This window comes from Mesocricetus auratus, unplaced genomic scaffold, assembly GCF_017639785.1.
Source record: "Mesocricetus auratus isolate SY011 unplaced genomic scaffold, BCM_Maur_2.0 Super-Scaffold_100010, whole genome shotgun sequence".
In the NCBI taxonomy this organism is placed as follows: domain Eukaryota; kingdom Metazoa; phylum Chordata; class Mammalia; order Rodentia; family Cricetidae; genus Mesocricetus; species Mesocricetus auratus.
The window spans coordinates 48772557-48796370 of NW_024429194.1; the positions used below are offsets into that span (position 1 = coordinate 48772557).

The 23814-nt window shown below is 44.0% G+C and overlaps 1 protein-coding gene across 2 annotated transcripts in view; it reads right to left on the minus strand.

Moving 5' to 3' along the window:
• Window positions 1-214: 214 nt before the first annotated feature.
• The window catches only part of Cflar (CASP8 and FADD like apoptosis regulator), a 76974-nt gene continuing 53374 nt past the window's right edge, over window positions 215-23814 (minus strand). Inside the window, exons 11-13 of one of the 2 annotated variants that reach the window (XR_002382820.2) lie at window positions 13116-13206; window positions 1700-1733; window positions 215-639 (exon numbers count right to left, since the gene is read on the minus strand). The gene's annotated coding sequence lies outside the window, so the exon portion shown is untranslated. The remainder of the gene's footprint in view (window positions 640-1699; window positions 1734-13115; window positions 13207-23814) is intronic. The other variant, XR_001196514.3, reaches the window with a different exon arrangement.

A 23814-nucleotide genomic window follows, 5' to 3' on the forward strand; every position in this document is an offset into this window, starting at 1 on the left:
CTGTGCATGCACCCAGAGGCCAAGGAAGGTGTCCAGTGTTTCCTTTTATCACTCTCTGACTATTCCTAGTTGAAAGAAGTGAGTCATTGCTGACACTTTCTTATCCTGTTGTTATGTGACAAAACTTTTCCTAGGAGATGCAACACACATGGCTACTCACCCCAGGTAGGAAACTGATGACAGACCAGAGTACAGACAACCACCAAAGTCCAACTTTGTGAACCAATGAATTTTATTGGGATACTTACAGGAATACTCGTGAGGGCTTACTTACGTGAGCAGAAATGACTGGAAGACAGCTGCATCACCAAAGCCCACCCAAGCATGGGTGACAGCTCACAACGCTGGGGACCTGGAGCACACTGGACAGCCTGCAGGCTGTCAACACTTTGGACACTGTCCTTTCCAGGTGCCTCGGTTGGTCTAAACCTTCCAGGCAGCTCAGCTGGTTTCTGCCTCTTCCAGGCAGCTGCTCTGGTCTCTGAGTCTTCTCTGCAGCTTGTCTCTGGGTGTGTCCTTTTCCATCCTTGTATGGTGCCTTTTGGATTTTTGTTGTTTCCTTTGAGCCAAGCCCTGCTTGAGTTGTAGGGTAGGTGAAAGTACATCACACTTGGTTGTGCCTCCAATGGTTTTCCAAATCTTCAAAACAATCAGGGATTAGCATTATATCACTATAAAATAAAACCTTTCCAGAAAACAGACAGGACAAAGCGGCATCCTGAGCCACCATCCCATAATAAATATAACCCTGGTGAAGCGCCATTGAAGTCCTTTGTCAGGTGACCCCAGAAGTTCACAACTAAGAAGATACTGAAGCAGAACACAAGCAATGCCTAAAACAGTGTGGAAAGGTTCTAGCCATTTCTATTAATTGCCTACTCCACAGATCCAAGTTGTGTACAAAGCAGGAGTGGGGGGGTGCTGATTTACTTAGTTCTCTGTAATCTGCAGGCCTTCCCTCTGAACCACTACATTTACAGGTCCTGAAGCTCTTCCACAGAGTCTCTACATTTCTCCACACCTGATAAACTCAGTGGGCCTGACTTCACCTGCTCAGGTCTACCACCCAAGGCCAAAGAGGAATACGGTATTGCTCTCCCCTGCAGAACCTGCTGGCTCCCTGGGTCAGACAGGTCCTGGGGTGGCACTGTGGATGCAGCTGTAGCAGTTGCCTCCTCCTTCACAACACCTGGCTCCTATGTGCTACGAATGGCATTTCCGTGTCAGGAGGACTCCAGGAATATCTGTGAGCTACTTTAGGATCACCTGCATTGCCAGGCATGGTGGTACATGGATATAGGTGGATCTCTGTGAGTTTGAGGCCAACCTGGTCTACATAGCAAGTTCAGGGTCAGCCAGGGCTATGTAGTGAGGCCTTATCTACAAACAAGCAAACAGAAACTATGAAACCCCACAAGACCACTTATTTGCAGACTTCTCCCATGTCAGAAAGAAAGGGGGCACATGCATATGGAACTAAAAGGGACCTCAAGCCCCTCCAAGGGGCTCTGAGAATAGAGGTTCACAGATATGGCAAAGAGGGACCAGGTTTCACGAGTTTCTTTGTTTATGAACAGGCAAGTGCTGTGCCAGGTGGCTCTGGAGGACACCAAGGCACCAGAAACTCTCCAGGCCTGCTAAAGTAAGAGCTCCCCAATGTGGAGACAACAGAGCCTACGAGTCACCAGAGGTGTCTCACCTGAGGGGATGGCCTTGTTCAAAAAGCATGAAACCTGCAAAGACAAAGGAAGGAAACCAGAGGTATGGCCACAGACAAATGCAAATGAGCCCATTGTCCAAGTTGCCCGGGACCAGGAGAAGACACAGAAAGGGGAAGGGAAATTTTCCTTCCTTCCTTCCTCTCTCCCTCCCTCCCTTCCTTCCTTCCTCCCTCCCTTCCTTCCTTCCTCCCTCCCTCCCTTCCTTCCTTCCTCTCTCTCTTCCTCTCTCCCTCCCTCCCTTCCTTCCTCTCTCCCTCCCTCCCTTCCTTCCTTCCTCCCTCCCTTCCTTCCTCTCTCCCTCGCTCCCTTCCTTCCTTCCTCCCTCCCTTCCTTCCTCTCTCCCTCCCTCCCTTCCTTCCTCCCTCTCTTCCTCCCTCCCTTCCTTCCTTCCTTCTTCCCTCCCCCATCCCTCCCTCCCTCTTTGCCTCCCTTCCTTCCTTCCTTCTTTTTTTGTGAGATAGAATATGGTATTGTTACTTAACTTGAGGGTCTCATCTTGTGCCCCAAGCCAGTTTGGCTAGCTGTCCTTAACAGGACAACAGAAAGAGACAAATCAATAGTGGAGAGCAGAAAAAGGACATTTACTCAATGTGGCCATGTTGGGAAGAGGGACCAAGAGATACAGAGCCCCCCACCACTGTGGGAACACCAGACCTTGAGCAGAGACCCACTTCCCCTTCTGTCTGGGAGTAGGCAGCTATAAGACAATGTTTAGTAAAAACATGTTTACTAAAAATGATACAATAAGTTTCTGGCCACTTCCCCTTCTGCCTGGGAGTAGGCAGCTGTAAGACAATGTTTAGTAAAAACATGTTTACTAAAAATGATACAATAAGTTCCTGGAAAAGGCCTTCCCACGGAAACCGCCCTGACCTCGACCTTGTCCAGAGACTAACCGCACCTTTAAAAACCCACACACATCCACCTCTGGTGAGAGCAGAACCAGCCAGGGTAGAGGAGAGAGCAGAAACTTCTCTGGTGGGAGCTTTTCTTAGGAAGTTTTTCTTGAACCTTTTTGGAGCCTGTTTAAAGTTCTCTTTATATCATTGAACGAGTCTCTGTCTTTTCAATACCCGACACCCTCCGCACGTTCTCGGACACAGGCCGCGCAGCAGACATGACAATTGGAGGTCCCACCGAGATCGTGAAAGCGAGGTAAGTGGACGGGGTTAAGAAACTATGGGGAATAGTTCCGGGAAGCTAGAATCATTGCAGTATCAACTAAAAAAGTTACTTAAAAAACATGGGACTACAGTCAAGTCTAAAACCCTAGAAGGCTTTCTAAAATCGATCAAACGAGCCAGTCCATGGTTCATTACTGGGGAAAGCTTAAACATTCCAGATTGGGAGGAGGTTCGCCGTGATCTTCATAAACTTTTACAAAAAGAGGGATCTGAGTCCTTGCCCCCTACGACATTCTCCTTATGGAGATTAGTGAGGGGAGCACTTTTGACAGATAAGGTTCGTCACCGCCAGGTAGTTCAGGACACAAAAGAGGCTTTTTTAGAGTTACAAGAGACTGAGACTCAAGCCTCCTTGAGTTCAGGGACAGAGAGTGATGATAAAGAGACCGTGACTGAAACTAGAGGCTCCATTGTTAGTGAGGATGAGGAGGAGTCTCTTAGTAACAACAAAAAAACGGGTAGACATCTCCGGGCGCGACCCAAAAAGAAGGACTCCGGTCAAAATCGGTTATATCCTTCTCTATCAGACCTAGAAAATGGAAGTAGCTCAGACTCAGACTCGTCACAGTCTGAAAAAAAACGGTTACTTGCTGAGATCGCGGCCCTTAAAAAAAAACTAAAAAAGATTCTAATTAAGGAAAGACAGGACAGGGAGAAAAACTCTTCCCCATACTCTAAAAAAAGGGACTCCTCCTATGAGATAACCCAGTCCTTCTTGGACCTGGCGGGAAGACCCAGAGGAGGGGTCCAATGCTGCCCGGTGGTGGCCCCAGTAATAAAAGTTCCAGACCCAAACAATTCTCGACAGGTCATTCGACGCCATGACCCTTTAAGTTTCAAAGATATAAAACAACTAAAAGAGGCAACTTTAAATTATGAAACACAGGCTCCCTTTACACTTTCCTTAATGAAATCTTTTGCGTCTCTTAATTTGACACCTGGTGATTGGCAGCAGCTTTGCAGAGCAGCTCTGTCGGGGGGAGATTATTTGATTTGGAGAGGTGAGTTTCAAAAAAGATACAGCCAGACAGCCCAAAGGAATACACAGGCCGGACAGCCCCAAAGAAATGTGGAGATACTTACCGGGAGTGGTCAATATGCCACCATTCAGCAACAAATACAATATGACATCGCAGTCTATGCCCAAGTGGCAGCAGCGGCCCAAGGGGCTTAGAAAGCATTGCCTTCCAAGGAAGGAGGGGATCATCTGTCCAAAGTCCTTCAAGGACCTTCCAAACCTTTTCAAGACTTCATAGACCGTCTCAGTCAGGTAACAAAAAAAATATTTGGGGGCATTGGGCCTGCAATGCCAGTCATAAAGCAGATGACATTTAAAAATACAAATAAATATTGTAAGGAAGCCCTTCGCCCCTATCGCAATAAAAGTCTAAATGACTATATCCGGATCTGTAGGGACATTGATGGGAACTTCATCCAGGGCCAAGTGTTAGCTGCTGCTATTCGGCCCCAAGTGGGAAAAGAAAGACCTACTCTGGAAAGGAGAAAAACATGTTTTAGCTGCGGTAGGGAGGGACACTTCCGTAGAGAGTGCCCTCAAAATAGTACTACGGGTCTCAAGAGACCTGGTTTATGCCCCCGTTGTCAAAGGGGATATCATTGGGCCAATAACTGCTACTCTAAAACTGACCGGGAGGGAAATTTCCTTTCTACTAATAATAATCAGGAAAACGAGAGGAGGGCCCCGCCCCAGGGCCCCAAAACCAATGTGTACGGGGCAATGACCCCTGCTCCGGACAGTGACAGGATTCATTTTCTCCCCCAGAGCAACCCCTTCATATCTCAGACCTCCTTAGAGTCACCTCGGGGAGTGCAGGATTAGACCTCGCTCCCTCTGCCCGGGCAATCCTAACACCGGAAATGGGGATCCAGGCCCTCCCTACTGGGGTGCATGGGCCATTGCCCCCAGGCACGGTCGGACTACTTTTGGGACGGTCCAGTACTATTCTTCGAGGCATCCAGGTACACCCCGGTGTTATAGACCAGGATAGTGAGGGGGAGATTAAAATAATGACATCAGTGGGCAGTGGGGTTGTTGCCATCCCTGCAGGAGAACGGATTGCTCAGATACTCCTTCTCCCTACAGCTCCTTGTGAGGCTAGAAAAATTAAAAAAAAAAAAGGGGCAACCAAGGTTTTAAAAGTACCGGCCCGGCAACATTTTGGGTAGCTACTATGGAGAACCGCCCCCAACTTACATTAAAGATAGAAGACAAGTCCTTTAGGGGCGTCTTAGATTCTGGGACAGATTTCTCTGTCCTCTCAGATAAATTCTGACCCCCCACCTGGCCAAAAGAGAAAGGGACAGTGACCCTCCAGGGAATAGGACAGGCTGTGCCCCAAAAAAGCCTCAAAATCTTAAAGTGGCAAGACTCTAAAGGCCACACAGGGCTTTTCCAGCCATATGTTTTGCCTGGCCTCCCTATTAACCTCTGGGGACGGGACCTCATACAAGAAATGGGAGTAGTCCTCACCACTCAGGCACCCAAGTCCAAAAGCAGGGGCCCCCAGATGATGCAAGGGAGGGGCTGGAGCCCGGGGAGGGAACTAGGTAAACTAGAACAGGGAGAGGTTTGCCCTGTGACATCCCTCCCTTTGGAGACCAGGGCCCCAGGGGATAGGAAGGGTTTTGGCCATTTTTGATGAGGGTCACTGTTGCGCCGCCAGCCCCCATACCCATCACATGGCTATCAGATGATCCGGTATGGGTGGAACAGTGGCCCTTACCAGCGGAGAAACTAAGGGCGGCTCACCAGCTAGTTCAAGAACAATTGGAGGCAGGTCATTTGGTTCCTTCCACGTCCCCTTGGAATACCCCTATATTTGTAATAAAAAAATCTTCAGGGAAATGGAGGTTACTACAAGACTTGAGGGCTGTGAATGCGACCATGCAGCCTATGGGGGCTCTGCAGCCTGGCTTGCCCGTGCCTGTGGCCATTCCTAAAGACTGGCATTTGATTGTTATTAATTTGAAGGATTGCTTCTTTTCTATTCCCTTACATTCTCAAGATAGTCCTCGGTTTACATTTAGCCTTCCTGCGATTAACTTTAGGGAGCCTGCCCTTCGCTTCCAATGGGTGGTGCTCCCCCAAGGGATGGCTAATAGTCCAACTATATGCCAGATTTATGTAGCTGCCTGTTTAGATCCCCTCAGACGTAAGTTCCCTGATCTTTACATTATCCACTACATGGATGATATTCTTTTGGCTGCGGCCAAAGAAAGACAATGTTACATAGCCTTTGCAGAGCTACAGGAACTTCTGGAGGCCCGAGGATTTATTTTGGCTCCTAAAAAGATCCAAAAGAGACCCCCTTATACTTATTTGGGTCATCAAATTCAACAAACTGGCCTCCGGCCACAAAGACTCCAAATTGATTGTTCAAATTTAAAAACACTTCATGATTGACAGAGATTCTTGGGAGAGGTGCAATGGTTTCGCCCTTCTCTTTCTATTAAAACAGGGGCTCTTAAAGCGCTTTATGATATTCTTCCTGGAGATCCTGCTCCAACTTCCCCTAGACAGATTACCCCAGAGGCCAGGGAAGCCCTACAATTGTTGTTAAAAAGTATAGAGCAAGCCTACCTTCGGCGTATAGATTATGGGCAGCCCCTTGTTCTGGTTGTACTTTCATCTAGCTTTTCGCCCACTGCCGTGTTTTGGCAGACTGGTCCTATTTATTGGGTACATTTGTCAGCCTCCCCTAAGAAGGTAGTGACCCCTTACTATGATCTCATTTTACAATTGTTGTGGAAGGCACACAAGTTTAACATTCAAACCTTTGGAAAGAGTCCTAATAAAATTATCCTTCCTTATGGTAAGGAGGAGGTGGAACATCTACAGATCTTCCATGATGGGTGGACCCTGTTTATTACATCTACAGGCGCACAGTTTGATAACCAATATCCCAACAGCCCCTTGATGTCTTTTTTCAAACAACACCCTGTGATCTTTCCCAAGATTTTAAAGGAGAACCCTCTAGTTGGAGCTCGCTCAGTCTTTACAGACGGCTCCTCCAAGGGTTTCGCGGTGGTGGTTTCTTCTCAGGTGCAGAAGAGGGTACCCATAGGGCAGATGTCAACACAAGCCGCCGAGTTGTTTGCATGCTTGATGGCTTTCCAAATGTTTGAGGGAGAGCCCTTTAATTTATATACGGATAGTGTTTATGTTGCCAACATTGTTAGACCTTTAGAAACTTCTCCATATGTTCTTCCAACCTCCCAGGTTCGTTCCTTATTAGTTCAGCTCCAACATCTTATTTGGCAGCGCATCCACCCTGCTTATGTGGGATTTATTCATGCACATACTAACCTTCCAGGACCCCTTGCCCAGGGCAATGAAATTGCTGACTCCTTGACCCGCCCTAGGGTCTTATTTACTCAGGAGCAGCTGGCCCACCAGCTCCATGAGAGGTATCATCTAAATGCCCGCTCCATTAAATTTCACACTGGGTGCCCCTTATCCATAGCTACACAGATTACCTCTCAGTGCCCTGATTGTGCCCCTTATCATAATTCTCCCAATGAGGGGGTAAATCCCCGGGGCCTCAGGGCCAACCATCTCTGACAAATGGATGTCACTCACCTGCCGCAGGCAGGAAAATTAAAATATATACATGTCTCTGTAGATACGTATTCTAAACTGATTTTTGCCTCTCTCCACTCAGGAGAGAAGATTAAAGATGTTATTTCTCATTGCCTACAGGCCTTTGCCTACATGGGCGTACCCGATGCCCTAAAAACGGACAATGGCCCTGCCTATGCCAGCAATCGCTTTGCTGCCTTTTACAGGGAACATCACATTGTCCATTCTTTTGGTATTCCTCACAACCCCACGGGACAGGCTATTGTGGAGCGCACCCATACCACTCTCAAACAGTATTTTAAGAAAATAAAAAAGGGGGAGTATGTTACCTCCCCCAATATTCAGTTATCCACCATACTTTACATTTTAAATTTTTTGACCGTAGACCGTAATAATTTGTCTGCTATGGAGAGACATTAAAACAAACCCTCCCAGTCCTTGGGATGGGTCAGATGGAAGGATTTAATTACAGGAAAATGGCAGCCACCCACTCCCCTACTAGCTAGGGTCCGAGGGGCTGTTTGTGTTTTCCCTCCAGGAAGTGAGAAGCCCATTTGGGTCCCCAAACGGTGCATCAGGCATGTCGACCCCAATACTACTCCGGATACTAGAAATGCTCACCATGATAAAGATCCAACCATTGCTAAACACTCAGGTAAGTGAAATATGGGCGTTGGTGAGGATTCCCCCCCATGTTGATGCCAGTTAGTCATTCCAGCTCCCTGTTCATCAATTTTTATAACACCAATAATACATTGGGAGCGGCTACTGCCAATGAGATTAAAAAGTCAAAAACTAGACATTCTGAGTTTCCCCCTCCTAAGCCTGATACCAGGGTCAGGAAATAGGGGAATCCAAGAGATTCCCAGCGGCATACGCTTTTAATCCCAACACACCTTTATACAAGTCCCAGGACAGCCTCCAAACAATACAGAGAAACCCTGACTCAAAAAAAAAAATTGGTACTGGTATTAATTAAAAAAAAAGACAAAGACAAAGGTATATGGAATAAAAAATTTTGTTTACATTTAAGTTCTATTTTGTGAGTCATCTCTAAAAACTTTTGGCCAAAAGCCTGGCCTCTCTACCTTGCATCTACAGAGTTACAAGGAGTAGGTACGGCTGTACCCCATGACTGTAGCTCAAATGGAGGAATGATAAAAACATATAGGACTTTTTAACCTTTTTAGTTCAAGGATTGGCTGGAGTTGTTCTTTTACATAAATTTCAATTAAGGAAACTTCATTGCAACAGACTAATCATGACCTAGGGAAAAAGAATGACTAAAAGATGCATGTATGTTCTAAATGTATGGTGTGGCCACACCGGTATGTATAAAATGTGATTGTAAATGCGTGAGTGTAAACTGATTATATGATTAAAAGGATACTTAAATCCCTTCAAAAATAATTAAGAAGCTACCTAGATTGCGTTAAATATAGCCAAAAAAAACATCCAGCCAGTCTGTTAATGTTTTAACAAAAAAATTTAAGATACAAATGAGGCCTTGTCAGCTAGTGAGAGTTCTACAGGTTAGATTGGAAAAAACTGCTCACAGACTTCAAATAATTTTCAAAAGTTATTTAGTAAGCCCAATTTACCTAGATAGTTAACCAAGGAGGGTAGACAAATCCTTCTACTGTTATGGTCCAGCTTCAACAGTTCAAAAAAGAAAATTTTTTTAAAAAATAAAAAAGGGAAAATAATGTCCCCAGCCCCCACATGACTCATCAAATAATACACTCCTCATTTTAAAATTTTATAATGTGAATGCCAGTGAACTTCAGACAGATTCTGACATGATGGAACTTGAGCAACCATTGCTCAGGTCAAATGGAGACATCCATACACTAGACAGTGGAGAAGACCCTAATTTGGGGTCGAGGGCATGTTTGTGTTTTCTTGTAGGAAAAGAATAAAGCTTCGACAGCTGTCAGACCAATTAGTGAGATACATGGAGCAGAAAAAAAACTGGACCTGAGACCATGGGAGCCTACCTAAGCCAGTTTGAGTGAGATCTCCTAAATCAGTGTTCCTAACCCTTGATGTCATCAAATCTACAGCCCAAGAAACAAAGAAAACAGTCAGTTCGAGATTTCCAGTTTCTCAACAGACCTGCTACATTAACCTTCCGGACCCGTGAGTTTTCATCCCGAAGCCAACAAAGAACTGGAAAGACTAACTGTCTGCCCTTGACACACCTTAAAACAACAGAATTCATTTTGCCAGTTTTCCCTTTAGGGGAAAAAAGGACCCATTTAAAATATTTGGACATTGATATGGACTATGAATGGCAAAAGCCTCTTTTCAGTATTTAAACAGGACATGGTCACTTGAAATACCAGACTTGATGGTTCCTGTTTCTAGAATCATGACTAGGCCAGTGTATTTTTCTGGAGAAATGCAACTTGTCCTAATGTGACAACTATTGTTCATATTTTTCATAATGCTACATGTGTAACATCAATGATTGTGCCCAATGTATCTGTGCAAGTGCACTCTCTAAATGCTTTCCTGAGCAGATCTTAAAACGATTGAAAACTTTATCAAATTGTAAATGTAAATCACATGCGGGTTACCCTTGTAACAGATGAAGGCTGGTAGAATGTTATGGCCCAGATCTGGTGATGGGTATGGTGATGGAGAGGCGCTATGTCAATGGGGGTCCTGGAAATGGTGGCAGTGGCGGTAGGCATTCTGGCTTTATGCCAAGCTCAAACGTGCCTTGTTCCAGAGACAAGAGATCCGTAACCAAGTATTGCTTAGCTTAGCCCATGGCAATCCCGATAGCCATAAAGGTTGGTTACAGATGATTTAAGGTTGGGGTATCTCCAATGACGGGCAACCTGTGGGGAAGACCCCTCCCACCTAAAACAGGGGTTCAAGGTCCCCCAAAGACGGGAAAGGGAGGGTGACCCTACTTGACCTAAGCCAGGAGTGCCTCATTTGAAAATAAAAAGGGGTGAATTGTGGGAACACCAGACCTTGAGCAGAGACCCACTTCCCCTTCTGCCTGGGAGTAGGCAGCTATAAGACAATGTTTAGTAAAAACATGTTTACTAAAAATGATACAATAAGTTCCTGGCCACTTCCCCTTCTGCCTGGGAGTAGGCAGCTGTAAGACAATGTTTAGTAAAAACATGTTTACTAAAAATGATACAATAAGTTCCTGGAAAAGGCCTTCCCACGGAAACCGCCCTGACCTCGACCTTGTCCAGAGACTAACCGCACCTTCAAAAACCCACACACATCCACCTCTGGTGAGAGCAGAACCAGCCAGGGTAGAGGAGAGAGCAGAAACTTCTCTGGTGGGAGCTTTTCTTAGGAAGTTTTTCTTGAACCTTTTTGGAGCCTGTTTAAAGTTCTCTTTATATCATTGAACGAGTCTCTGTCTTTTCAATACCCGACACCCTCCGCACGTTCTCGGACACAGGCCGCGCAGCAGACATGACACACCACCACATCCCCAGACCCCACTCCCACAAGCCCATCTTCTGGGGTCCTGAAGTGAAACTGAAGTTTAATAGAGGATCCAGGATGCGCACATCTAGGCAGTCCAGGTCAAGCTGTGGTCATGCCCACCGCTGACCATCTCTAACCTGGCTTCTGGCTCATCGTGAAGGTGACCCGACAAGCTGTTAGGGCTGTGTGAAATCTCTATTTGAAAGACCATTCCTCTCTGGGTATAGCCTTTTACTTCTCTCAATGTGAGACTCGAAGAGAAATTCCCATGTCTTTGGGGTCCATTGTTTAGTAATCCGATAGTCTAACTGAGAGACAGTGTCTCTTTAGAATGTCTTTTTCTGCCAGGACAGTTTTACTACGTAACCCACACTGGCCTAGTATTTATAGTGTAGACGAAGCTGGCCTCCAAGTGGGTAGGCATCTTCTTGCTATAATCTTGGAAGGAATGAAGCTATTCTATCGAAAGTGCCATTGAAGTACTGGTCGGCTCACAGGATGACTCAGCTTGTGAAGGAGCCTGCTACCAAGCCTGATGACCAGAGTTCGATCCATGCTGCCCACAGGACAGAAGAAAACTGATTCCTGTAAGTTCCTTGTGACTTCCAGCACACACACACACACACACACACACACACACACACACACACACACGCTCTCCATGAAATTAGAATTTCCCCAGGAATCTCATGCTGGGAGACAGAAAAGGATAAAGCTGGAGGAGGAACTTGTTTCCAAGGAAGGGCCAGTGGTGGACGGGGCCACAGCTTGACCAGAATTGCTTAGTCATTTATCCCTCTTGCCCTCCATCTAAGCCTAAAGCTCATATCAAGACCCCAAATGGGCTTGGGAATCACTGGCTCTCTTCATTCGTTCCCCTTCTCAGCATGGGCACGTTTGCGTACATCTTTTTTCTCTGCTTTTCACTGTCGCTGATCTCTTGAACTGACCTATTGAGGTGTCTAAGCCTCACCTGCTGGGAATGCCAGTGCCCGGCTGTAAGCATGCCTATGCAGGTAACACTGCCTCCCAAATGCTGGAATTACAAGTGCGTGTTCCTGGCCATGCCTGGACCCAATTATTATCTGTATAACGCTTTCAAAAGTTTGTCATAACCAAGAAGTAAAATATCTGTTGACGCCTGGTGGTGGTGGTGCAAGCCTTTAATCCCAGCACTCGGGAGGCAGAGGCAGGCAGATCTCTGTGAGTTCGAGACCAGCCTGGTCTACAGAGCGAGTTCCAGGACAGCCTCCAAGATAATACAGAGAAACCCTGTCTCGAAAAACCAATGTGTGTGTGTGTGTGTGTGTGTGTGTGTGTGTGTGTGTGTGTGTGTGTGTGTGTGTGTGTGTGTTGAAAACTGGGATGCAGAAAGGTCAGAAAGGTCCATGCCAGCTGGGCTGTAGGAAAACGTAACTCTTCGGTGAAATTATTTTGAAGTCTTTAAGTGACCGCCCACGTATCAAGGCATGTTTGTTCAAAGAGAACAACTGTTGTTAGCTAGTTTTAAGTTAGAAATTAGAAATCAGAACTTAGAAGGGGCGGGGGAAGGGGGGACACAAGCGCGGGTACGGAACCGAGACCGGTGCGATACAGCATGAGCCATGGAGAATGTATCCATCATAGTTTATTATAGCGAGACCGAAGAGGGGAGACAGACACGAGAGAGAAAGGTAGGATATAAAAGAGATAAGAGAAATAAGGGAGAGCGACCACGTGGAGGTAGTCCCTGAAAAAGAGGGAGCTGCCCATGCGCACTGAGTCCCATAACGAGTAATGTAGTGTGTAGTAATGATGTAGCCAAGGCACTGTGCGTGCCCCGCCGGTTGTCAGGGGGCGGGTCAGTGTAATGCCGGAGTTCCTGCAACTTCTCCACCGGTCTCGATACCCTAAGCCTTCTCAGAGCTGTTTTTGGGGTTCCCTCAATTGCAGCCCGCCTCAGGAGAAGACCATGCTGTTCCCCCACCCTTTTCTGTCTGGCCCCCTGCTTTATGTTGTCTTGCTTGAAAGGCCACCTCCAAAGGGAGGCCATCCTAACTGATCCATACATATAGCCTAAGGTGGGTGTATCAGTTCCTTTTTTTTGTGACTGTGCTAAAACACTATGACCAAAGGCAACTTGTAACGGGAAGAGTTTGTTTGACTTACAGTTCCAGGAGAAAGTCTGTCCTGGCAGAGAAGCACGGCAGCAAGCCTCCAGCAGGCGTGGCGGCAGCAGAAGAAAGCCGAGAGCTCCCATCTGCAAACGCAAGCATAAAGCAGAAAGAATGAACCAGAAATGGTGTGAGACTTTAACCTCAAAGCCTGTCCCCAACAATATACGTCCTCCTGTAAGGCTTCACTACCTAAACAGCGCCAACCGACTGGGAGCCAAGTTTCAAATACAAGAGTCTATGGGGAACATTTTTTTCAATATATTTTTAATTTAAATTTAAATTAGAAACATGCTTGCTTCACATGTTAATCTCACCCTCTCTCACCCCTCCTCCCTCGTCCCTCTACCAGTCCCCCCAACCCCCCCACCCAATCCCTACACCATTCCCCTGGGAGGGTGAGGTCCTCCATGAGGGGCCTCCAGAGCCTGTCACTTCATCTGGGGCAGGGCCTAGGCCCTCCCCCATGTGACCAGGCTGAGAGAAGATCCATCTATATGGATTGGGCTCCCAAAGTTCATTCGTATGCATAAACACTGCTCTACTACCCAAGGCCCCAGAGATTGCTGAGGCCTCCTCACTGACACCCACATTCAGAGCAGTCTGGATCAGACCCACGCTGGCCTCTCAGCCATCAGTCTGGGGTCCAAGAGCTCCCCCTTATCCAGTCAGCTGTCTCTGTGGGTTTCATCATCATTCCTCCATCTCTGTCACTAGGTTCCAGGAGTTCAGTTCAGTGTTTAGCTTTGGGATTCTGCCTCTGTTTCCATCAATTACTGGATGAAGGTTCTAGGATGGCATATAAGGTAGACATCAATCTCATTATCAGGGAGGGACAATTAAGGTAGTCTCTCCACTATTGCTTAGTTTGCCAGTTAGTGTTATCCTTGTAGATCTCTGAAAATCTCACTAGTGTCAGCGCTCTCCTCAAGCCTATAATGACTCAATCTATTATGGTATCTCTCATCCTGGTCTCCTCCATTCTTCCCCTGACTCAACCTTACTGCTCCCCCATATCTTCCTCTCCTCTCCTCTTCTTCCCCTCTCTTTTTCCCTGTTCCCTCTCCCCTCCCCCCATGCTCCCTATCTGCTCATGAGATCTTGCCTCATTCCCCTTCTCTGGGGTATCATGGATATCTCTCTTGGGAACCTCCCTGTTTCCCAGACTCACTGGCAATGAGATTGTAGACTGACACTCTGCTGATCCATGTCTAAAATCCATATATGAGTAAGTACATACTATTGTTGTCTTTTTGTGACTGGTTACCTCACTCAGGATGGTTTCTTCTAGTGCCATCCATTTGCCTGCAAATTTCAAGATTTCATTGTTTTTTTTCTGCTGATTAATACTCCATTGTGTAAATGTACCACATTTTCTCTATCTATTCTTCAGTTGTGGGGCATCTAGATTGCTTCCAGGATCTGGCTATTACAAATAGTGCTGCTATGAACATAGTGGAACAGATTTCCGTGTTGTGTGAATGGGCATCTTTTGGGTATATGCCTAAGAGTGGAATCAATCAAAAGAGATGAAGGAGGTCATTTCATACTCATCACAGGAGAAATGACCAAGGTGAAGTCTCAGTTCTGAACATCTATGCCCCAAATACAAAGATATCCACGTTTGTAAAAGAAACATTACTAAAACTCAAATCACATATAAAACTTAACACACTTAAAGTGGGAGACTTCAACACCCCATTCTCACTATTAGACAGGACTACCAGATAGAAACTTAACAAGAAAACACAGGAACTCATAGAAGTTATGACCCAATTGGGTCTAACAGACATCTATAGAACATTCCATCCAAACACAAAAGAATATACCATCTTCTCAGTGCCACATGGAACCTTCTCAAAAATCGACCACATACTTGGCAACATTTCAAACCTCAACAGGTACGAAAAATTGGAAATAGCTCTATGTATCTTATCAGACCACCATGCGTTAAAGTTAGAATTTAACAACAACACAAATTGTAAAAACCCTGCAAACTCATGGAAATTGAATAATGTGCAATTGTACCATTCCTGGGTCAAAGAAGAAATAAAAAAGAAATTAAAGTCTTCCTAGAATTCAATGAGAATGAAGACAAAACATACCCAAACTTATGGGACACTTTGAAAGCATTGCTTAGAGGAAAGTTCATAGCACTAAGTGCCCACATGAAGAAACTGGAGAATACTCACACTAGAGAAATAACAGCACAACTGAAACCTTTAGAACAAAAGGAAGCAAACTCACCACAGAGGAGCAGATGCCAAGAAATAATTAAATTGAGAGCTGAAATCAGTAAAGTAGAAACTAGGAAAACAATACAAAGAATCAATGTAACAAAGAGTTGGTTCTTTGAGAAAATCAACAAGATAGACAAAACTTTCTCCAAATGAAAAGGGGGAATAACAATGGACAGTGAAGAAATCCAGAGAATCATCAGGTCATATGTTGAAAACCCATACTGCACAAAATTCGAAAATTTAAAGGAAATGGACAATTTTCTGGATAAATATCACTTACAAAAATTAAATCAAGAACAGATAAGCAATTTAAATAGTCCTATAACTCCTAAGGAAATAGAAGCAGTCATCAAAACTCTCCCAACCAAAAAAAAGCCCAGGGGCAGATGGCCTCAGTGTAGAATTTTACCAGAAATTCAAAGAACAGCTCATTCCAATTCTCCTCAAAGTATTCCATGAAATAGAAGCAGAAGGGTCTTTGCCAAACTCTTTTTACGAGGCTTCAATAACCTTGATACCCAAGCCACACAAAGACACAACTAAGAAAGAGAACTTCAGGCCAATATCCCTCATGAACATTGACGCAAAAGTACTCAATAAAATACTGGCAAATTGGATCCAAGAACACGTCAGAAAAATCATCCACCACGATCAAGTAGGTTTCATCCCAAGGATGCAGGGATGGTTCAACATACAAAAATCCATCAATGTAATCCACCCTATAAACAAGCTGAGAAACAAAAATCACATGATCATCTCACTAGATGCTGATAAAACCTTTGACAAAATCCAACACCCCTTCATGAGAAAGGTCTTGGAGAGATTCGGGATAACAGGAATTTATGTTAACATAATAAAAGCTATATACAGCAAACCAACAGCCAGCATCAAACTGAATGGACAGAAACTCTAAGATCAGGAACAAGGCAAGGCTGTCCCCTCTCCCATACCTCTTCAATATTGTACTCGAAGTTCAAGCTAGAGCAATACTACAACAAAAGGAGATCAAGGGAATACAAATTGGAAAGGAAGAGGTCAAACTTTCACTATTTGCAGATGGTATGATAGTTTACATAAGTGACCCAAAAAACCTCTACCAGGGACCTCTTACAGCTGATTAACACCTTCAGCAAAGTGGCAGGGTACAAGATCAACTCAAGAAAATCAGTAGCCCTACTATATACAGATGATAAAAGGGCTAAGAAAGAAATCAGAGAAACATTACCCTTTACAATTACCACAAAAAACATAAAATACCTTGGGGTAACGCTAACCAAACAAGTGAAAGACCTATATCACAAGAACTTTGAGTCATTAAAGAAAGAAATTAGAGAAGACACCAGAAGGTGGAAAGATCTCCCATGCTCTTAGATAGGTAGGATCAACATAGTAAAAATGGCAATCCTGCCAAAAGCTATCTACAGATTCAATGCAATCCCCATTAAAATCTTAGCACAATTCTTCACAGACCTTGAAAGAACAATTCTCAACTTTATATGGAAAAAAAGACCCAGGATAGCCAAGACAACCCTGCTCAACAAAGCAACGTCCGGAGGCATCACCATCCCTGACTTCAAGCTCTATTATAGAGCTATAGTCCTGAAAACAGCTTGGTATTGGCACAAAAATAGACAGGTAGACTAATGGAATCAAATTGAACACCCTGATATTAACCCATACACCTACAAACACCTGAATTTCCACAAAGAAGCTAAAATTATACAATGGAAAAAAGAAAGTATCTTCAACAAATGGTGCTGGCATAACTGGATATTGGCATGTAGAAGACTGCAGATAGATCCATGTCTATCACCATGCACAAAACTTAAGTCCAAATGGATCAAAGACCTCAACATAAATCCAGCCACACTGAACTTCTTAGAGGAGAAAGTGGGTGGTACCCTTGTACGAATTGGTACAAGAGACTGCTTCTTGAACATAATACCAGGCACTGAGATCGACAATTAATAGATGGGACTTCCTGAAACTGAGAAGCTTCTGTAAGTCAAAGGACACAGTCAACAAGACAAAAAGGCAGCCCACAGAATGGGAAAAGATATCCACTAACCCCACATCTGACAGAGGGTTGATCTCCAAAATTTACAAAGAACACAAGAAGCAAGTCTCCAAAACACCAAAGGATCCAATTAAAAAGTGAGGAACAGAACTAAATAGAGAATTCTCAATAGAGGAGTCTAAAATGGCTGAGAGACACTTAAGAAAGTGCTCAACATCCTTAGCCATTAGCGAAATGCAAATCAAAACAACTCTGAGAAATCATCTTACTCCTGTCAGAATGGCTAAAATCAAAAACACAAATGGCAGCTTAAGCTAGAGAGGAGAAAGGGGAACACTCCTCCATTGCTGGTGAGAGTGCAAATTTGTACATCCACTTTGGAAATCAGTATGGAGATTCCTCAGGAATATGGGGAACATTCTCACAAAAACTACTACAGTGTCTCTAGTTCGAGTTTTGGTTTGTATTTTGTTTGTTGCATCTTCATACAATCTTCCCGAAGTGTTCCAAAAGTTTCTAAGGTTGTTTGGTGAGATTCCAAAATACCTCTTCTCCAGACCTCCTTCTAACCACATCAGACCCAACAGCCAGGCTATGCTAAGTCACAGCTCAAAACAGGTCCCTAGGAATCAGTGACAGAAATAAAGACTTCTGCTATCAATTCAAATGTCCACCTTTGCTGGTGTCTTCCAGCCAAATTAAAGCCAGAAGCTGCAGAACCACCCACCGATGTGCAAGGCAACACTTTCTAGCTGGATTTCTTGAGAAAGTCACACACTTGGAAAAGGAGTGAAACTGTTGATTTAGAGAGGAAACAAAGGAAATAGAAAGACATGGTTTGCCTGTGTCTGAGCCCGAGGCAGAAGGTCTATTTGCTGAAGGCCTGTGCTCTCTGACACAAAAACAGAAAGTCACTTCACTGCACTGTATGTTTAGGATGTGTATCCGTGATATAAAAATGAATACCTTGCATTGGTATGGATTTTCATTTATTGATACGAATTTAAGTTCAATTTTGCTATATGTATATATCTCTTGTTTAGGTGTTGTGTTTATACAGATCTTTTTAAAATGTAATGTATAATTAAATAAGATGATAAGTCACCTATCAAAACTTACAGGTTAGTTATATTCTCTAGATATACAGAGATATACTTGAGATGGATAGATAGTCTTCAAACCTTTCAAAGACCTACAGAATAAGGCATTTAAAATGGTTTAGGGTTTTTCTTGACTGTGAGACACAACTGCCCCCTAGCAATACCAATTGCTTCAGAGAGGAAGATGGGCATGGAGGACGCTCGTTATGGAGTTTGCCTTTGACATGGCAAGACTAGCCATTTGGGCAAGAAACTGCTCTTGCCTGGACTGTTTTGACTGTTGCTGTGTAAGATGGACATGCAGGATCCACAGGAAAATTACTGCTGAATTTGCCAAAGCAAGATGGTTTCCTGCTTCAAGGAGGAGTCTGCCAGACATTCTGCAGGACACAGAAAAACTGCCTATGCAAATGGACAGTTTGAAATTTCCTGCTTTTCTGAGAAGTCTGCCAGACACACTGGCCTATGGACTGAAGATGGATGCCCCAACATTACCAAGGAACTTCGGGTGACTGTCTAGGTAGCGAGATGTCTCTGTCTATTCTAGAGTTTATCTATTTATCCTCCTGTGGATATATCCTTTGATGGAGTTGAAGATAGATAGTTATGAGTATGGTTTTCATTAGTTATGATGAGAGATAAGTTACATATCAAAATTTAGACTCACAAAGATAGGATAGATGATAGAATATTTTCTTTAAGTCTTGCTAAATGTTAATGGACTAAATATTGTAACTATAGTTCTTAATTGATAACTGCTTTGTTATATATAATCTTTCTATGTTAAAATTAAAATCCTTCTTTTTATTTAGACAGAAAAGAGGAGATGATGTATCTTCTGTACATATGTTTCTCTTATTGGTTAATGAATAAAGTGCTATTTGGCTAGTGTCCAGGAAGGAAGGATGGGCGGGGCTAGCAAAAGAGGAGAGTTCTGGGAAGTGTAGGCAGGGAGGAGTCACCATGTGAGCCTGGGAAGAGAGAGCTTGAGTCAGGCATTCTCCGGTAAGATGAGACCATGTAGAAATACATAGATTAGCAGTTATGGGTTAATAATTAAGACAGAGATAGCCAATTAGAAGCCCAAGCTACCAGCCAACAGTTTCATAATAAATATAGTGTCTGTGTGTTCATTTGGGGCAAGGCGGCTGTGAAACCAGACGGAAAATCCCATAGCATGTCCAAGCAGTATTTTCAGATAAATTTTACATTTGAAAGTCAAGTTGTCATCATCTTCTGCTTCCTCTTGTTCTTCTTCTTGTTCTTCTTCTTGTTCTTCTTCTTCTTCTTCTTCATTCAAGACATCTCTAAATGTTACAAAAACTGTGTAGAGCTTTACATCTATTTTTCCTTTGAATTTCATCCCAACCCCCTTTCCAGTTTCCCTCTCCCATTTCAAAGACTCCCAAGCTCATTCTACTGGGCGAATGCCTTCTGGCCTGAGCTCCCCTGTCCATGTTGCCTTGCTGCCCCCTGGTGGAATTATTAGGCATTTGTCACAAATGGCTTAAAATTCACAACTGGAATAACCACCGACATGAAGCACCTACTGGGTGTAGGTGGCCAGTAATTTTCTACAACAAATTTTAGAGAAACTCTTCTAAATATTTGCAAACCAAATAAAACACTTGTAAGAAGAAATGAAGTAGTCATTTTTAGGTGTTCACACGGAGGAAGATGTGAGTGAGACAGGACCCCTCATTAATCACGATGCTCATTATTTCAGCTAGACTGGCTTGCCATAAACCTCCAGTGATCCAATTGTTTCTGCCCCCAGCGCTGGGATTACAGGCCTGCATTATCATGCCCTGCTCTTACGTGGGTCCTAGGGAATCTGAATTCAGGTTTCCTTGCTTGTACAGCAAGTCCCCTCAGCCATCGAGCCATTTCCTCAGCCTCGTCTTCCCTTTCAGTTTTGATTAGTGAGATTATAAGGTATCTCTAGAAATGCTTTGGCTAGAATTAGAATCTGGTAATGTTAAAGTGGGAACCACAAGAGTTGTACAACGGGTTATTATCTTTTCCTATAACTGGGTTTCTAGTGAGAGACCATGACAATTATAGGTTTACGGGTGGGATAGGGGAAGGAATTAATAATAGGAGCAGTTATTAATCAGGCTGGGATCCTTGCTTCTTTGTTAACTCAAAGCTCCAGCTGGATGCCAAGGTGAGGGGTTCCCCTCCCTTCTGGTGTCCCCAAAGATTCTCCCTACTTTTCTCTCCCATCTCAACTTGACATTGTGGAATGAGCTTGGCCTTTAGTTCCAGATGGATCTGAATTCAAATCCTGGCTAGGCCTCTCACTAAGAACTCAGGCACCTTCCTTTGCTTCACTGAGACCCAATTCTTTTGTTTGCTTGTTTTTCAAGACAGGGTTTCTTTGTGTAACTTTGGACCTTCTGTAGACCAGGCTGGCCTCGAACTCACAGAGATCTGCCTGCCTCTGCCTCATGAGTGCTGGAATTAAAGGCGTGCGCCACCACTGCCCCCTGAGAACTGGTCTTTGCATGTGAAAATAACTACTCAGCCCAGGAGGGAATCTGGTAAATGTAATGTTTACACACTGTTTTACTCAAAGCAGGTGCTCTAGGGACCTAACTCCTTCTTCTCTAGCACCTAGGAGCTAGTCCTCACACATGCTGGCAAGAATACTACCCCTGTGGGACAAGAAAGGCAGGCAGGAAGCTTGGCTTGTAAGCAGGGTTCAGGCCAGTCCACGCACAATGTGGACTAAGCTCAGGGCATGTGATTCCCCCTCCTCCAAACCTCTGCCCAAGCCACTGACACTCCAGCGGGGAATGACCTCCTCACCCCAGCTTCCTGGGACGCTCAGTCACACATTGTTTTTGTTGCCTGACTCGGTGCTTTGTCATTTATTATTTTGTTGTTGGAAAAACACCACTCATATTGATAATTTGTGCACTGGAGAGTTATGAAAATCAACTGAGCTAACACATACGAAATACAACAGCTAATATTCAGGATAACACAAGCGTAGGCAAATATAGATACACACACACAGAGAAAGAGAGAATAACTTTTGCCTACAAAATCAAAATCAGTTTACCTCCTAGTTTCAATATGCTGCTTCTTCACTGCAAAGTCACTTTTCTTTTATCTTGTTTGTGACAGTGTAGCTAGCAGGTGTCCCCAAGCTTTTTACAGTGTAACACAACATTGTCACTTACAAAGTTTATGCTTAAAAAACATGCAATTGCCAGGTGGTGGTGGAACACCTATAATCCCAGTACTCGGGAAGCAGAGACAGGTGGATCTCTGTGAGTTCGAGGCCAACCTGGTCTACAAGGAGAATTCCAGATTAGGCTCCAAAACTACGGAGAAACTTTGTCTCAGCAAACAAACATCATGCAATCAAGTTACGAAAAACAAAAACAAAAGGAAGAACCCCAAATATACACAATGTTTTCAGTAAGTTTACGATTTCTTGTTGGGCCCCATTCTAAACTATCCCAGGGCCCAGATGGCCTCCTGGCTAAAGGTATGACCTTCCTAGCCATCTGGCACAATTTTAAGCTTTATCTGTAGAGGGCGCCAAAAGAACGGTGAAAAGCCTGGCCGAGGAGGGACTTTCCCTTTCCTGCTCCCGTGGTAGGGTAGCCAGAGCATGGAGTTAACCCTGTGGGTCTCACCAGTAGAAGTTTGTGGCAGTATCTGTGTGTGTAGTTCCCCACTCCCCAACTCCTCTTTGCTAGCCATGGCCTCCGTCAACTTCTCTCTCATGACAAAGCTGCATGTTCATCCGTGCCCATTGTTGATGCACTGCTCCACGCAAGTCTTCCTATGCCGTTCCTTCCTTGAGTACCTTCCTGAGACCTACAGACCAGCTGTTCACCTCACTGGCTACCCCCAGCGTTCTTCAGAGGGCTCTTTTGCCTTTCCTGGTTCTTCGAGTTTCTATTGCTGTAATAAAACCTCACAAAATAAAGGCTATGCGCAACAAACTGATAGCCAACACCATCCTTGATGGAGGAAAGTGAACACATGTCCTCTAAGATCAAGAGTGAAGCAAGGGTGTCCTTTCTGCCCATCCTTATTAATACCCCATACATTACTCTCAATCTCAGCTAAAGCAATAAGACAAGAGTGGCTCAGAGGTTAAGAGCACTGGCTGCTCTTCCAATGGTCCTGAGTTCAATTCCCAGCAACCACGTAGTGGTTCATAACCATCTATAATGAGGTTTTGTGTAAACATGCCAGAACACTGTATACATAATAAATAAATCTTTTTAATGCCAAATTTATGTGGTCTGATTTATTTTTAAAAAGAAATAAAATAAATTTTGATAGGAAAGGATAAAGTATTCCCATTTGCAGATATGAGCTACTATCTTTGTAAACTTTAAATTAAAATATAGTTACATCATTTTTCCCTTTGCCTTTCCTCCCTGAAACTCTCCCATGTTCCCTCCTGCTTCATTCCTCTCAACAGAGTACCAGTATCATGCCTGGCACTGAAAACGTAACAACTTCCTGGGGCTAGTGAGGTCATGGATCATAGAGAACATAGGATAGCCACTTACTGGACCATCATAATTTCTAAATGCATTCTAAATACTTATACCCAAAGATAGGTTTAGTTTTCACCCCTCATCAAAGAGCAGCTGAGCTATCCTTAAAAGACCATGTAAGATGATGTTCAGATTATCAGAAAATGCTTAGATCTAATATACTTTCAGCCAAGTGCAGAGTACAAAAAAAATTTTAAAGTCAATGGATTCTCTACATTCCAATAACAAACTGTATGAAAAAGAATTCAAGAAAAAAATATTATTGACAATAATGCAAAACAAAAACCTAGTCATAAGCTTAACCAGGAAGTTAAAGACCACTACAATGAAAACTTCAAAACACTGAAGAAGATACTAGACAACAGAAAGATTTCTCATGCTCATGGATGAGCAGAATTAATATATTTTTAAAAATGGGGCTGGAGAGATGGCTCAGCCGTTAAAGGCTAGCTCACAACCAAAACTATAAGAAAAAAATGGTTATATTACAAAAACTATATACAAAGCCAGTTCGGTCCCAATAAAAGTTCCAACAATGCTCCTCTCTTTCTCTCTCTCTCTCATACACATACACACAACTTAAAATTTGTATGTAAACACAAAAGATGCCCAAATAAAAAGAACATTCCTTTTCCCCCCAAGACAGGGTTTCTCTGCGTAGCCCTGGCTCTCCTGGAACTCCCCTGTAGACCAGACTGGCCTTGAACTCAGAGATCTGCCTGCCTCTGCTTCCTGAGTGACTGTATTAAAGGTGTGCACCACCAGACCTGGCAAATAACGCAATCCTGAGAAGACACAGGAATGCTGG